The sequence below is a fragment of the Argiope bruennichi genome, chromosome 3 (assembly GCF_947563725.1).
Source record: "Argiope bruennichi chromosome 3, qqArgBrue1.1, whole genome shotgun sequence".
Lineage (NCBI taxonomy): Eukaryota > Metazoa > Arthropoda > Arachnida > Araneae > Araneidae > Argiope > Argiope bruennichi.
In genome coordinates, this window is record NC_079153.1 from 102,669,958 (window position 1) to 102,688,975 (window position 19,018).

Genomic DNA, 19,018 nt, shown 5'->3' on the forward strand with positions numbered 1-19,018 from the left:
ATGTGGAAATTGTCTTGGTTGACTCAAGAAAAGTTCTGTGCAGTGGAGGAAGAAAACAAATATTTTACATAAGAATTTTGTAAAGGATATTTTTGATTTGTCATCAAAATAATGCCTGATACCATCCAGTTAAATATCAAATGTTACTTATTTCATACAAATTTAACGTATTCAACCAGTCTCCAATACCAATAGTTGGATAAGACAGAAGATTTCACTTTTTTTAAGCAATTACTAATAAAAATGAGTGAGATTATGACTTTCAATAATGACCATTAACAAATATTTAATAAGATGTCTAGGCTAAATGTTTTGCTTCAACTTATTCATTGTATTTGCTACCTTGTCTTACTCTATTTTTTTTCCTTTATAAGTTAAAACTTATTTCTCAAATATTTTGATACCGAATAAGATTCGAATTTTGATTCGGAATAACATTATAATTTTGATACTGATTAATTAGAAATCCATCCCTTAACAAGAAAATTATGTAAAAAGAGAAGGGCTCTCCCTATAGAAAACGTGTGATCGGCTGTTAATCGGGCATATTTGCGTGACATCTACAAGTTCAAATGCAAATCGGTTGTTTATAAAAATCTTTAATATACCCTTAATATGTTAAAATTAGCTTCACTTAAAAACTGGAAAATCTTCAATTGCACCAATTTTTCAAAATAATTTGCATATTTAATGTTATTACCTTATTTATAGTGACATTATAAACATATATTATGCTATTTTGGGTGAATATTATTGAATACTTCCCTCTGTGTTTAAAACCAAGTTTATCTATAATAATTATATAGACAACTTCATGCATGAAAAATTATTCAGACATAAAAGTTCTTTGAAAATATTAAAAGAAATAACACGTCAAATATTAATTCTGAAATATTATTAAATTCTAGCGTAAAAAATATAATTATTTCAAAAATTAAAATCGTGAGTATACTAGCTTGCTTGATAATTAAATTTGCGGTCAGTTTTAAAAAGATTCATGGAATTATGTCTCAAAAATATTTTAGTTTAAAAATGCGTGTATGTGGGAAGAATATCTAATCAAAAATTAATTAAATTCATAAATTACTAAAAAAAATGCTCTACTTTTAAAAGCATATACATATGTGGGATTCAAATTTGTAAAATTAAGTAAACTATGAAAGATACATATTATATTACTTGGGAAAAAAAAATTACTAAATAAGTTTTTTTTCTCCCCTACAAAAATGTCTGACATTTTAGAAAACTAAAAACTTTTGAAATTCCATTATCCTCCACTGTGAAAGAATAAAGAATTTTCAAACTATGTGGAATTGTCTGGTATTTTTTTCTTTTAAAAGATATGACATCACTATTGAGCATTTTTATGCTATTGTACTGCAGTGACGATATGTCTGGCACTTCAGCTAATATGTCAACAAAAAAGTGTATAGTTGAGAATTAGAAATTAAAGTAGGCGACATGTCATTGTTATTTTTTCATTTTGGAATTACATTTTTAGTGAATGAAAAAATAGCATATATAAAATTAAAAATATATGCATAATGAAATTACAATTAAAATTAAAATCTATTTCTGAAAACAAAATAAAGTATATAAATTATTTCTGAACCAAATTAAAAAATATACAATTGTATTTAGAACCGCTAATGCTGCTACTACAAATAAAAAGATGAATTTAACCAAATTAGTAAAAATACCAAGTTAATATTAGCAAAAAAATAAATATAGAATCAGAAAGGAAGAAATTAAGAATCCGGCCTGAAGACTTTCACGAGGATCACCCTCAGGCAGGGATTCAAACAAAGGACTTTTTCTGTGAGGGGTCTGACTTTTGTTCAACAATATTGACCCCTCGTGACCCGAAAATCCCCTGACATTAAGGCCTTTGAAATAAAACATTTTTTTTTTTTTTTACAAAACAAAAACAATAAATTGCAATCTCCAATTTAAGCGAAAATTACAATAACATAATATAAACTATAAAAGAACATTCCCAACCAATTATAGAAACAAAAAGGAAAGCACATACCAGTAGCAGGTAAAATCTCTACAAAAAAGGCTCACATCATGCTCCCGCGTATTTTTGCCCCTGCATAGAACCGCTTCGTCATTCAAAGTAATAAATAATCGGAGGGTCTCAGCGCCATCTATTGAGTTAGTTCACATGTAATGGAAAGTGTATCTTGTAGTTGTGCCAAAAGATTAGTAAGAATTCAATCCTTTTCTTATTGAAACTTCTATATTGCAATTATTTCTGTTAAATTCATATATATATAATAAGAGCATTTATAGGGAAAATGCACAGAGGCGACCATACCCGTAAAAGTAAGACAAAAGAAGTACAGCCTTTTTAAAACTCTTTTAAATCCGAGATATTTATATGAATTCAAAGAAAACTCTTTTGTAATATACCAAATTCATTTAGACTTGCATTGTTTATTAATTATATAAAGGGAATTGTTGAAAAATAATCAGTTGAAAGTTCAAACTGCGAGAAAGTAGGATATTTTTAAAAAATCTAGTATTTTCTGTGTAACAATATTAGTGCCATCCCAAATGAGAAATTAAAGAAAAATGTTGTGATTTTTTTCTAAAATATTACGGCATAATAATTTATGAATTTTAGATTAATTTATTTTAGCTTTATATTAATTTTTTATTGAATAGAAGTAATACAATTGTGTAAAATTTTTACGCTTAAGTATCATTAAAATTATTAAAATCAAAAAAAAATATATATTGTTATGAAGTATATTTAAATATATATTTAAAAATTTATATGTCTTTAAAAATTAATTTATATGAAATATATTTTTTTAGAAATCATTGCATGCTACAATTGTTTCCTCTATGGCCAGCAGTTTACTCTGCAAAATATTTTGAATGATTTTATTATTATGTATGGCTTCGACTTAAACATACTGTCATTTAGAGAAAAACATGAAAATCACTATTTTTTAAAGAAATGCAGAAATGTATTTAATTATGCAAAAATGCTCCATAAATTGCGTGTTTTGAATTGATTTCAGGAAATAAAAAGAATGTATTAATTAGTTCTTCTCACAGAAGCAATTTTAATTTTTAATATAAATATCACAGGGGTCAGCTTGATTTATGAGTGTATATTTGATTAATACGTCTTTCAAAAACCAAGAAATATAAATAACAAAAAAAATATCTTTGTTTATTCAATAGTCTATCAAGATTATCCAGAATATTTTATTTCAGATTAACAATTAACATTATGTGGAACAGTTATAATACCTAATTTTGTGACTCTAACTATTTGGTTAGTGAAATTTCAGATTACTAAGTACGTAAGAATATTTTCAAAATAATACCTTATCTAGTAAAAAAAAAAATATCTAAATACAAATTATAAATTGTGCTAGAATGTTGAAACCTAATATGCGAGTATGAAATCTTCGCTCTACTCAATTCTTCTACATTCGATGCTGTCGTAAAATTACGTTTCTCACAACATGTGTCATTTGCATTAATCAATGTTATTTTCTGATCATTTCAGCAAAGTACCAAAAAAAATTAGTAATTTAAAACAATTCTCTTTAAAAAATATTTGATAAATATCAAAGTGATTCATTATCGACACAACTAATAAATGAAAATGATCGATTGTGAAGCTAATTATATACTATTCAAAGCAATTAGGGAATATTGTCGATTATACTATTGTTTCCGTCCGAATTTACATCTTTTTTAATAAAAATGAAATAGAAGAGGTTTGAAAGGAATATATATATATATATAATATACCGTTTAGAAATGCGGAAATGTGCACTTCCTGTCTATGACGTAGAAAACAATGCGTTTTACATAAGGAATGGCAACAGACCTTTCCTTCATTCCTTCTTTCTTAAATACAGTTGACGATATACACGCATTGAATGTTTTGTAACAGTGGAAACGATGTCTCAGCAGCCTGATTTAGCTGAATCTATGGCTTAGAAGACCATCGGTCGCTTAGAACCATGTCAAATACAAATCACTGTAGCGGAAGTGGTAGGATGTTCTCAGAGTGTTATTTAAGAAGATAGAATAGATGTTTCGAAACTAGGCATATTCGCTAAATATAGGGACTAAATCATACACCTGCAACAACTCAAAATGAGGATCAATATTTAATGGTCAAAAGAAATCACACTATGAAAACTATTTGATTGCAATAACAGTTTCAAAGTACTATTGATACTAGAGTTTTAAATCAACTATGCAAAACTGACGCCACCATGTGGAGTTTGGCGCAGCCTAGCCAAAACTTTGCTCTTGCATCAATAAAATCAAACCATGTGGATTTCTATTCTCACAAATCTACGAATTGTTTCATTAGCAAGGAACCACCATGCTGCCTGCAGATAGTGGGCATTCCAGCAACATGGAACCACAGACGCGTCCCCATCTCTGAAGGGGGATGAAATTAGTGGAGCAAAGTGCTCTTCAAAGATGAAACCAGCTGTATTGTATCACAACTGATGGATTTCCAACTGTTGTAAACTTAGCACTCGAGATATCTCTGCATTTGTGCGTGAAAGTATCAGATATTTCCCAGAAGGAAATGGATGGTATGGGCCAGTATTTATATGAATGACCGCACCGAGCTGTACACTACCAAGAATGAAGTAATAACAACCCAGTGATATAGAGAAAATATTCTCAGATCTATTGTGATCCATTAGACTGCAACAATCAGGGATGAATTCATTTTCATAAATAATAACGCCAGGTCGCATCGTACACAGCTAGTGGATAATTTCTCTTTCAACGAAGGAATTTTACGAATGGGTTGGTCTGCATATTATCCAAATTTAAACCAATAGAACATATCAGGTGCATTCTTTAGAGAAAGGTTGCTAGTCGCTTATCACCTCCAGAAATAATTCAGTTATTGAAAAGCGCTTTTCTGTAGTGGTGGGAGAGAATAACACATTCCCTAATTAATAATATCTTTGATTTCATGCCTCGGAGGTATACAATATTGCTTTTGTTCAGGGAAAAATGTAGTTCTTATTGAAGTTTATTTTCATTCGATGAAATCTCATTTATTTTTTAGCTTGGAAATATGCACGTATTCTGCATATTTTGTTTACCTATAAGTATCGTCAATAACACTTGGAGATTTTATTCGTTGCTTCTTTTCTCATATTTTACAACACCTGTGCATCATATATCAGTCACTAGATTATTTTTCCCAGTAGCGATTTAAATCATATTATCCCCTAATTTTTCGGCAATGCAGTTGAATTCAAATATTTTAGTTAAATTCGATTTAAACAATGAAAATGAAAACCTGATATCATAGGTTTTAAAGCATTATACTATCATTAAAATAATTTGTATTTTAATGATAGTATAATCTATATATATATATATATATATATATATATATATATATATATATATATTGTAAATATTATCATGCAGATGAAACATTTCAAAAAAGAAATGCAATGGGGCATGCGGAGTATTTTTAGAGTTAATAAATTTGAAATGATATTTCAAATGTTAGACTCCTCCTTATTATTTTAAAAATACCTCACACTTTTTAATTTTTTTTTTCAATTTATAGAGGTTTATGGAAAAATAATAGATAATTTCAAGCTACATTTTTGTTTATCACTTTCTAAAATATTAATCAAGTACAATATTATTCCTTCATCTACAAAACACTACAGATGGTTGAAATTTATAACTTTTTCATTACATGAAATCTCCTCTTTTTTTCATTTTTCTTGCTTTTCTGACATTCGAAGATTTTTTTGTGTGTGTTTTTTGTTTTGAAACTAACAAAGTTTAGTTCTTCAAACTTGAATCCAAATTTAATATCATTTACTACAAAATTTCGATAATTATCATTTACTAAAAATAATAATTTTCATACCAAGTAGACAAAATTCATAGACAAAAGAAAATTCTACTATTGGGAAAGGGATAAAATATCATACGTGATCGATTGTATACTGAGTTTTCTGAATTTCTTTATTTCTCTAATGTGAACAATTCTTTAATTCTCAAAGCGTACCAGGATAAACCACAAGTTTAGATAGCAATCACAATTTCAAGTTATTATCTTTATTTTTAGAATCAAGCGGCACGACCCTACTGTAGAAAGATAAAACTTCAAATACCAATCTTGGATTTGTCTCTAATGACGAATGAAAATGCTCATTTTACGATAAATTAATGCATATAAAAATTCTTGCAACTACATGCTTTCGATCAGAGTAATAAATCTTTGAACGTTGAAACTAAGAATGAAAGACAATTATTGAGCTTGCAAATGTATTTTCTAAAGATAGTCTGATCCATGCTTTGCGTGTGTACTGTCAAAAAGAAAGACTTATCTATAGATTTACTTTCAAAGTATTTTAAAAATATGCCAAAAGGATTTTCCTTATTTTTATAAGAAATAAATTCACGCAAACAAGTACACAACTGCACAGAATAATTTCATTCATAACATTCAAATATTTCTTTATTTTTACTTTTACATTTCTCGGTGAAAATTTAGATGAAAGGTAATTCTTCATTCACATTTTTACATTTCTAGACAAAAATTTACATGAGAGGTAATTTTTCATTTGTCAAATGTAAAAATTAACCTTTCAACTGTACATAGTTTTTCATCTCTTATATATAGTAAAAATGCTCACTCTGGGTTATCACTCATCGCTTATGATACAACTGATGTATGTCCAACAACATGTTGGGATGCCATCTTAGAGATTTTATTTTTAACTTCCATAATTCTTTTGAGCAAACTCTTTTGAATTAATGATGCGAAAGACACTTTAGAAAATCTTCCAATTTCACAGCATTCAAATAATTTCTCATTTTTACTTTTACATTTGCATATGAGAATTTACATGAGAGGCAATTCTTCATTTAAAAATACTTCTCATTTATCAAATGTAAAAGCCTTTCCAATATACATAATTTTTCATCGCTTATATATAATAATATATAATAATTTTAATAATACTCATTCAGAGTTATCACTCATCGCTTATGATACAACAGATGTATGCTCAACAATATGCTCAAATGTCATCTTGCAAATATTATTTTTAGCTTCCATAATGCGTTGGGACAAACTCAATTCAAATTAATGATGCGAGAAGCATTTTAGAAAATCTTCCAATTTACTTCCATCGTTAAAAACCCTATTTTTTACATAATAAATCCTCTCTTAAAATGGAGCGTTGTCTTAATATGTCAACTTTTAAAGATTTTGTTCTTTATTTAATTGGTAGTGAGCCGTGACACTGTCATTACGTCAATGTTTCGTAGCAACATTCTCTTGAGTACAAAAATAATCAAATCTTGTTTGTTTGTTTTTTCGAAAAAAATAGAAATATAATAAAGAAAAGTTGAATTTTCGAAATAAATAATAATACGAATAATAATAAAACGAACGTTGCTGCAAAATGCGAACACATCAAACTGCCACTGGAGGGAAACTAACGGCTATTAGATGAAATTCAACTGCAATTTCAGTTTATAAATTCTATGATTCTCAGCATATTAAAAATTTAAGACAAAAATTACCATCAAATTAATACTTGTAGACTGTTCGTGGTTTATCATTCTTGCTTTATTGTTTGATTACCTCTAAGTTCATTATTGAGTTGATTCTATATAAAAATGTTAGTAAATGCTAATGCTATAAAAATACTAGTTCCAATTTTGTTCTTTCTAATAGTCCATTTTAGTGTGTCATAATTATATTATATGTGTCATAATAATATATTTTAATTTCTTTGTCCTAAATATTCATTTGAATCAAATTTTACAATCTCCTTGTTTCTAATCTGCAAATGTATTTAATTCTGATGATACAAGTTACAGTAAATATTGTGAAACAATATATCAATTGAGCTGTGCCATAACCTGATGTTGTTTGTTTCAATTTTATATATATAAAAAAAATGTTGCCAATTCCTTAAAAAGCAGATATTTAGAGGATTTTTTAAAGAAAAAAAGTGATGAATTAATACAAAACGATGATAAAATGTATCTGTGTTATCTCAGTATAGTACGGACTTGTATTCCAATGCATAGATTTGACATGGAGATGGTAAGGCTCTTGGCACCAAGTTGGTCGAGACGCATTGGTCACACATGCTTCAAACATAGACATCTCGATTTGAGAATGATTCCCCATTTGCTCAGCATGCCATGTCAATTTAGCTATTTCTCATATGTTAAATGAAAGTCCTTCTTTTAATTACCATTCCATATATATATATATATATATATATATATATATATATATATATATATATAATTATTCATCTGTTTCAAATATGCAAGACTTAGTGGAGAACAACCCTATCAAAAATCTTTTACATTTTTACAAATTCCTGGGTTTTTTTTTTCATTTAGTTTGGAATATCTTTTTGCGTGTTCTGTTTACATTTTTTAAAATTCTTAGTGAATTGAGATTTCATATGTTTTCTATTTTAAACATTAATGTGGTGAAGTATAATCACATATAGAGTTTGGACCAAAAAAAACATAAATAGATAAAACAAACTTTATTTGTGAACTACTTTATTTAGTCCCTTAAACACGTTTCTCGCTGATGTATCATTTCAAATATGATCGGTATGAGGCTGTAATGACGCTTCACATGATCATTTTCGAGTTTGTAACCATACGTTTCAGTACAGCAATGATTATTCTTTGAGATCTTAAATAACCTTTCAATAAAATGCTCACTCATTCAATCAATGCTTATAAATGCTTACTGCTTAAATCAATGCATCAATAAGATGCTTACTCATTCGGTATAATCTGTAGTAAAGAGAAATCGTAGAAGTTATGAAGGAAATGACAAAACACGATCGAACAAGAAGCAACCAAAAAGTGCTCAGTATTATTCATTCAATTTCGAAGTCGATTCCTCTTGGCTGCAGCACCATAATATTAGAGATCTCTTAAATTTTCCTTTCAAAGCATTTGTATAATATATCACAAAGCAAGTTACTTCGGAAGCTCCTTTATAAATGAAACAATAAATTAATCATATAAGTTATCAGGTTGACTTTGATTACTTATTTTTAGATGTTAGAATGCGTGGTTTGTTCGCGTGAGCGAAAATAGTATATATTATATAGTAGACATTTGCTTCTCTCATATCAAAATTTTTCAATAGGTATTAGGCACAAAGTATAAAGATGCGAACGGCAAATAAAATGTTATAGAATAATAACACTTTTCAAAACATAAGTATCAAATTGAAAGATTATCATATTAGACAAAAAACTTACGATCACTACAAATTTTGCTTCTGAAGCAATTTCAAGTATGGGAAATTTTCCGGATAAATATCGAATATATATTTGTTTTCATATGAAATGTACTAGTTTTGAAAAAGGACTTGATATTGATAGATACTATATAAGTTTGAAATTCCACATAAAAAATCAAATTGTTGAAGGTTAGTAGACGGCAACATTTCGACTTTATACAGAATCTTGGATAGGAAAAGCTATATCCCAGCAAATTGTTTCAAGAAGAATATATATAAGCCAGCTAAATGCAATGAGACTGTCGCGTTCAGAAATATCTTTATAAGCATGATTATAATAGACTTAAACGATGAATTTAAGTTAGTCTACAGATTGCTAATGATCATTGATAAAGAAGATTGTGAAACTCCGAATCAAGATAACATCTGCGAATGTCACGGAAGTAATAAGTTGATTCTTTATGCGAGGTTCCTGTTCTCGGTATCCCGTGATTTTCATATCTACCTCCGTCATACTTCAATTAAATGAATGGATCGCTTTAACAAAATGTTTTGACTCATTTCTTGTAACCATGAATCTAAGTTCTGTTTTTATCTATGATAATGTTAAACTTCCCTCGGTTCGCACCTTCAGATAATAGTTAAATTCTGAAAATTTATTTCATATAGAATGGCCATCCTGATAACTTTGCTTGAATTTCGCTTTAATTGCATGGGAAATGGTCGAAAAGTAGTTGCGTTTATTCTCTGACCATCCTTAAAATCTTTCTAAACGAAGAGCTGATCTTCTTCATGTGTCGGTGCGTATCTTGTAAACCATCATAGATAATTTCGTACTTGCTATTCACCGGCAAAGTCAGTCCAGCCATCAGCAGAGAAAATATAATTCCATACATTCGCCGCAATTGCATTTTCAATAAGCTTACAATGTTAATTTTCTACCATCTTAAATTATTTAATTACGTGTAAAACATTCTATTTTTATTTTTTTAGATTAGTGACTTTAATTCTGCAAGATAATCTGTGAAAATATCAATTCTTTGAAATAAAAAAAAAATCATTTTCTTTTTTGCTTTTTTTCTCGTCTTTTAAATCTATATTCATTTTTACTCTTTAATATATTAAATTTTCCAGCTCATTTTTCAAGTTTATCGTCGTTCTCTGTATCTTCTATTGATTTTTTATGATTCATTTTACTTTCCAGTATTTACTACGTAGTAAATTTCCAATTATTTCCCTATGTGCAATTTCTGGAATTTACAATTAAGGTGCATATAATACTACTTACAAGTAGTTTCCGATTTGCGTTATGTTAAATTAAAATATGGAATAGTTAATTTTAATCTCAGATACTATTGTTCAACATGGCTCTACAATGTTGACAATAAACAATTTTATTCTTATATGAAATATATCCATTGGAAAACAGAAATACATTTTTGTATTTTTCAAATTTGAATGTTTTATAATTTCAAATCTGTATCCTACGACTCTTAGAGAATTGCGTTGGTCGTATAAACAACGACTCAATACAATTCACATTAAAAATCGTAAACCCACCAAAAAATCGTAAAGATCTTGAATTCCAAGAAATGCAGACATAATTATAGCAGAATGTAAATATCCCTTAAATACCTATTTGTTGTTTTGTACAGTGAGAAGAATTAAATTCATTTTAAAATTATTGCAAGGATTTTGATTCTATAGATTCCCACGCTCTGGTGAACAAATTGTGTGTCTAAACTGAGTAATTATGCTAAAAGATATTTGGTTTGAGAATAATGAATACTTATTACGCAAAAGAGAAAATAATATAATGAATTGACTCGATATTCTGTTGTTGTGAGTTATAGCACTTTACAAGCCCGCTGAGTTATACGTCAGCGATTTAAGCCCAGAGAGCGTCTATTGTTTTTTAAGCAGCGCCAACTAGGGTCAAGATTACGACTTAGCTACTTCATACGTCACATTCGCTTGTACAACCTTTTTTTAACGGGGGGGGCACATTCATCCACCTCACGGATAAAACACAGAAGAAGAACAATCATGCCCGAGCTGGGACTCGAACCCGGGACACCCAGATTGCGTGAAAGATGCCCTACACCTATGCCAGGACGAGGGCCTCGATACTCTAGATTGTAATACCATAGGTTTCACACTCTAATGACCATATTGTGAATCTAATATATATATGATTATGCAAACAAAGAATTGGAACGGAAAAAAAAACTGAATGTTTATCATGTACAAAGAAAACAATCTTGTATAGAGTACAAAGCATTTATTCGATTCTGCAGGCAAAATTAAATTCTTCTCGAAATCATTGCTTCGTGATACTTTGAATGCCGCCCTCTAGTGAGCACTTAGTGCATCAAAATGAACGATTATACTAAGAGATGATTGGAATAGGGAATAATAAGTTCATGCCAAACGCGTGGGTAAAATTTCTCTTTTAAACAATACAAGCTTCCCAAAACCAGAGATGAACCATTAAATGTCTCTTATATGTATTTCATAAATAACTCTCTATTTAATGTATTAAAATAATATATTTCTCTTTTATGTATTTTCAGTTTCTAAAATAATTAACTTTAATGAAATATTTTTTAAATATGAAGGCATTTTTGTTAGTTACTCTAGGACACAATTACATAAATATTCAATAAAAAAAGCATCCAAAAATAAATATATTACTGAAATCTCAACAAAAAAAAAAATCTTAATCACAAGGTTTTACATTAATCACATTTTATGGAAATGAGCGTTAGGCTCCATTAATTGAAGATTTAAAGCGGTAAACGATGTAAATGTAAAACAAAAGGAATTAAATCCAGTTTGCCATATTAAAATATTAAATGATTAAAGATTTATAATGGGGTAAGTAGATGTGAAAAACGCCTTAAAATTATCTAGATAATTCAGAAGAGTGCTTTAAAAACTAGTTATGTCATCCGCCTAAAGTTGATAAAACATATTTTTATAAAGTGCCATCATTTTTGTTTTTGACACTTATAACGTTTACCACTTTTAGCTTATAATTCATTGATAATGAAAAAAACATACCTTGTTTTCACATCAAAAATTATATTAATTTTTATTTGGATTTTTTTTTTTTTTTTTTTACTATTATGTTGAGAAATAAATTTTTTTCATACTAATTTGCGATTTGGAAATATTGAAGAGTAAGAAAACAAGTATCACGTCTAAAGTTATCCAAAAAAAAAAAAAAAAAAACTTAGAGCAGTGTATGGAAAGAATTAGAAAAGTAATTTTTTTTATTACAAAGAGATGAAATATTAATTGTTTGCTTTGATAATTTAACCTATCAAGCACTTGATTAAAGTATTTAAAAATCATAAAAAAATAAATGTATTTTAAAGGAAAATATTTTTTTTACTAATAATTATTATTAATGATCCGCAAATTACTTTCACCCATTTTTATAAGTTTTTAAATAGATTAATATAATTGACTGGGATAACGCTTTAATATTCGAATCAAAAAAGTTTTCAGTTCTTTTTTATTGAGTATAACTATTAATGTATCACGAATTTCGGTAGAATTTCATAACGTTGATTATAAAAATATTGAGTAAACCCGCTCTTCAAACAAAGCATCGAAAACATATTACTAGAAAGGATAAAGTTTCTAAAATGAAATTTATGGATTGAAAACTGTCTCAGCAATTGGATGAAGTCTAGAACGCTAAAAAGTTAAAGTAACGCAAGGAACACTGGACGTAAAGTTTATTTTCACGTTTACTTCATTCCTTTTCAAAGGATTATAAAAGATTAAGGCTCTAGGAAGAATAAATAGCAAACAAGTTCTAAAGATGAGAAGCAAAAGGCTATTTATTACAGAAGATTACAGAAAATTGGTGTACTAGAGTGTGTGATTAACTACCTACGAGTGCAAAATAAAACGCTGTTTCAAAATTAGTTTACGAAATATTATCTCTTTTGAAACATTCAGCTATGAATTGTTTTCCCAGATATGTTAGAGAATTTCTCCAAAGTAACTTAATATTATAGATGACAGCTCTACTATCGAGATATTAGTTTCAAAATGAAAATGGCAGATACAAAAATAATTCTTTTTCATATAGATAAATGCGTCTCGCTGTTATTTTTTTTATCTTTTCATGAAATTGGTTATATTTAATAGAATATTTTCTATTTTTTAGAAAAATGGTGTAATCTGCTTTTAATAAGATTTAATTGACTAATATTATCACATAATCGTTATGAATTTATCCAACAATTTATTAACATTGATGAAGTTTATTTATAAGTAAAAAAATTAATTCTTAGAAATTTAGAAATAAATATGTAGGTTGTAATAGAAATTTATATGGTATAAAGAAATAATGTAAATACTCACGTGTCCATTGAGGAAACGTAAATTGTATATTATTATGTTATATAATGAAATTTTTATCTAATTGTCCTTTCATTCAAACAAGTTTTATACTCATTATATAGTTTCGTAATAACTTGAAAAATATGTTTGCTTGAACAATGGTTATAAAATAATTCTTTGTTTGAATAGGAATAATGTATGACACTTCTCGTATTATTCAATTCATAAAAAATTGCTTATATTTGCTTGTCAGTAAATTACAAGTATTTGGTAGCCTAAGTATTTTTATAAGTAAAGAGCATAGACACATTGATATTGTTATCGATAATAACTAAACAACAATTTAGCGATAAAGTGTGACTTCCCTAAATAGTTTTCGCCTTTGATCCAACATGGCACTATTGGTTAATAAACAATTATAAACATGGTTATCTTAGACAATAATTGTTTATTGCAGAAAATCTAGGAACCATGATGAAGTTCATTATTTTCAAAAGTGAATATTACCTAATACATAATGTCACCATAATTCAAAACCTGAAGCCTTAATTAACCGCAATTACAAAATTGCTTAAAGTTTTCCTTCAAACACTCATCTCCATTGTATGTAAAAAATTAGCTATATCATATAATTAAACAAAAGAACGCTTTTTTACACGATTTATCGCAATTTCATTCTTACCCTAAACTACATTAGCTGTATTATTAAATTAGACATTATGAAATTTTCATATTCTTATACTTATACATTATTATACTTGTACATTATTATACTTATACGTTATTCATATTATTATAAATGTATAATTTTATTTTTTTATATTATATTGCAAATACTGAACCATATTAAACGAACTCGCCAACATATTCTTGCATCTTAATATAATAAGGTTCATTTTCTCTTAATGTCACTAAGCAATGGGAGAAAATGAGCTAAATATATTGAAGGTCTTTGATATACTTTTCACAAATCTGATGCAAATACACACACACACACACACACACACACACACACACACACACACACACACACACACACACACACACACACACACACACACACACACACACACACACACACACACACACACACACATATATATATTTGCAGTTACTGCAATTTAATTGTAATTATTAATAGATTTATCACACTGAACATGTTTTGTAAATGATTACCAATTATTATTAATAATAACCAATTTATCATATCAACTGTGTTATGCACATATTAGAAGTAAACCCCATATATTTAAACGCACTCCTACAATTAATAGAGTCTTTGCATTATCCATAGACAACCAATTTTTGGATTAGTTCTAAAATCAGATATAGATTTGCAGTTATAAATATAATAAATGTATTGTATATAGTTTGATTAATCAAATGTGACATTGAGTTATCTCGTCTTTATGCAGATTTTTTGAAGAAATGAAAATAACTTGGGGCTTCAGTATAATATCTAATATTTTGAATGATGTAGTAAAAACCGAATAATTGGTTTTAATTTCTTTGTGATAATAAGTGTAAAATTCAAACTGTTACAGATTATAAACTGAAAAATATTTCATTTTGTTTGAATGTTCAGTTCTGCTGAGTGCTATTCAGCTATAGGACTCACAAGAAAATTTTATAGTCAAAAATGCATGCAAACAAGAAAAAGAAAAGAAAAAAGATAGGAAAAAAGAAAAGAAAAGAAATAAGAGCGAGAAATAAAAAAAAAGGTACCATCATATAGTTTGATCTACGCATACTCCATTCAAAACAAAAATATATTCAGTGACAGCAGATTCAGAGACCAAATCGTGAAAGATCACTTTGAGTGCTTTTTGTTGGAAAGTAAAAAATGAAATAAAAGTCATTACCTAATTAATTGGTTTTCTGACATTTTTATAATCCGACACTAATAATCTCTTCCAAAATATACTTAACCCTATTCATGTCTGTGTCATTTTAAAAGTGCAATACTTTGAATTATTAATTAAAAGAAAAAAATACGAATGATATACAAAGGTAAAAAAAAATAAGAATAGGGAAAATTCTTCAACAATCAATTAATTAGAAACGAGTCATATTTTTTTTTTTTTATTTAAATGGCAAATATTCCCATTTAAAGTTAATATGTTTCATTCTTTATTTTTTGTCAGATATGTCTTGAAAAAAATAGTGTCTAATTTATTAAAAATTTCTACTAATTTATATAAAAAAAAGCATTTAACTGACATATAAGTGTACTAATCTAAAAAAAATTCTTAGCATTTCAATATGCCAGAAATTCAGATATTGCACGGTAGCAAATGTCTCATCATCAAAAATATATAAAAACTTGAAAAAGAAGAAAAGAGCAAGGAAAAAAAGTGAAAGAGTAATTTTAAAAATTTTTCACCGCATACTTCGATATAATTGCAGCAAACATTATACGCGGCACTGCAAGTCATTTCTTTAAGAACTCTAACTTTATGAGAAAAAAAAAACTTTCCCATAAATTACGGCAGAAAATATTATTAACTCTTTCAATTCTTTTCTCCATTTGTATGAAGTACATGTTTTAGTAAAAATAAATAAATAAAACATGAGGAAATCATCTTTATAAATTATAAAGAATTGTGTTACATTTTAAACAATGTTTTAAATCTTTTCAAATATAAGTTGAATTAAAACCGCTTTGAAATGTTACAGATAATATTCCAAACTTATCAGAGCATAACATTTAAACAAAATAAAATATAAAACTATTAATTATAGTATCAGAATTTTGAAATAGACCTGTGTTTCAGACTACACAGAAAAAGGAAATTTAGAACCTTAAAATTTTAGAATGTTTGAAGAATGTGTTTTCTAGAAACATCATTAATAATTATTGAAATGTATCTATACACATTTTAAAATATTGAAAGCCAGTTTAACTATTTTGACTCATACTTAAGCAAATACTAATAAAAATAAGTTATAATTAAAAGGAAAGTTTGCTTATGATGTTTTTTTCTTATAAATGGAAGGCCCCTTATAGTAAAAGTTGCTAAACTTTATAAAGGCCTTTCCATATGTTGTTCATTTTTTCCTGTATAGATGTTTAAGTAAAAGTGATTTTATTCATGGGGAATACAAACTTATTGAAATTAAAATAAATTTAATTAGTTGCTTAGTGCGCATGAAAAAAGTATTTAAAGTAGGATGAAATATTTTTTTGAAAGTAACCAATTTAATTTAAATTTCACGAAGATAAATATTAAAAAAATAAACCACTCTTATATTTCCTAAATACTGAGTATAGATCACGCAACTTTAAAATGTTGTAACTATTTAGCTACATTTTCGTACTAAATATTGTAAAGATCTCTCCATATGTTATTCATTTTTTTCTGTATGTTTGAGTAAAAGATACTTAATTCAGAGAGAATAAAGAATTATTTAAATTGAAATTTACTTCATTAAATGTTTAATGCTCATGAAAAAAAATCATTTAAATTTGGATAAGATATTTTTTTAAAATCCTTCAATTTAATTTAAGTTTCATGAGATAAATGTTAAACAATAAATAACTAAATGAACTACTCTCCTATTTGCTAAATATTGTCTATAGATCAGTCAACTTTAAAATGTTTCACCAATTTAGCTAAATTTTCGTCAGGTTCAAATAACACGCGATAGTTGATGTTTTAAAGTAATTCAATAAATATTATATTTGCAAAAAAATAGTTTTATTAAAATTTTAGTGAGTGAATGAAAAGTAAAATCAAATCGATGCTTAATTCAAGGAACGTCAGAAGAAACAAAAGAAATTTCGTGTCCCAAATAGAACTAGTTTAACTTTCACCGATATTTAATAAGTTAAAGACATTCGCTGATGATAATATAAATATAAAAATTAAAGGTTTGATTAAAAATTGATAGCATGTATGTATCAATATTTGAAAACAACGCGAAAGTTTCATCAAACAACTTGATCAAATAAGACATCAAAGAAATCGAACATACCGAACAAAACTCAACCACCGACTGCTGTCAGGAAACTACTAGGGATGTCCGGGAGCTTCGATCCGGCCACTAAACGCTCCGGCTGCTCTTATCGAACTGCAACCGACTCCCATCAAGTCCTGCAGTCGATCTGAAAGTGTGTCGCTGGAACCGTCTGCCGGATATTATTTTGTTTGTTGCGTAGTTTCCCGACGCACCCCCTCCTAACTCGAACCCACGGTCAACACTCAATTTCCAATCAGAGAGACGAACTAGATGCGCATGCGTGAAGGTTTCTTCTTCAAATACTCCTCCCACCTGTTAGTTATCGAAAAAAGATCAGGTTGGGTGGACCTGGAGAAATGGTAGTTTTCCTGACTTTCACAAACTATTTCTTACCAGATGCAGAAAAGCTTTTATCTTTCTCTTCCCACATTAAGTTCCTACCTTGTTCAATATGTTACAGAAAAAGAGTAGACATATTATGAGGATGAGGAAATTGCTATATTTTAGTATTCTTATTTTTAAAAAGTTATAAACTTTTAAACTTGATATATTCATATTTTTTTATATATATAATTGCTTACAATAAATTCGAGCTCTGTTGTTCAAACTTTTTCAATACTGTCTACAATTTCTTCATTATTATAAATCTTCAGATGTCATTCGAATTTTTAGGTGCAATACAATGTAATAATTAGGTAATAATAATATTGAATTTTGCTTTAGTATTTAGACATTGATAACTAATTAAGTTTTAGATCGAAATTTTGGAATGAATTGAAATAAATTTCATTATTTAAGTTTAAAATTGAAATTTACGTAATAGTATCCTTTAATTTCGAGATCATATATTGATTTTCATTAGTTCCAAATAACAAAGGACTTAAAATGTAAAAGAAATGACTTCTTTTTATGTCGGATAATTTATGACAATACTCTTTAAACTCTTAAGATTTTATGTGAACATTTGAGAATCACAACTTATTTTAAACAAATTCCCCCAATTTTTTCTCCGACACAATAGATGGAAGTATTTGGTGTTTAGATGTAGATAATGATGCTGAATATTCAAGTAGTTGAAAATATCTGCCTCAAATTGACAAACTGCGTTTGATTACAAGGGCAGCTTTTATTTTCATTTAATAAAAGAAAGCTAATTCTGTTTTATAATAGAATAAATGTCGAATTTTGATAGATAATATAACGACTGAAATCCAAATACCGAAAAAAACATTTCCATATTATATTCAAACAAAGGTTCAAAGCTAAAATAAGTAGAATTATCAGAAGCGAATAAAACTTTTATCGATTTTTTATGCAAATATCATTACATGATAAAAAGAAGAACTAAGAATCTCTCTTCGATATTGACTTTAGAAGGAGATTGTCAAAAAGCTTTGATTAGTTGTTAACTTGCACAGTGGCCTTGAG

General features: G+C 27.8%; 1 protein-coding gene across 2 annotated transcripts in view; it reads right to left on the reverse strand.

Moving 5' to 3' along the window:
• Nucleotides 1–17,714, reverse strand: part of LOC129963523 (G-protein coupled receptor dmsr-1-like) — a 120,247-nt gene extending 102,533 nt beyond the window's left edge. For both annotated transcript variants that reach the window (XR_008783985.1, XM_056077954.1), the window contains exon 1: nt 17,606–17,714. The gene's annotated coding sequence lies outside the window, so the exon portion shown is untranslated. The remainder of the gene's footprint in view (nt 1–17,605) is intronic.
• Between the last annotated feature and the right edge of the window lie 1,304 nt (nt 17,715–19,018).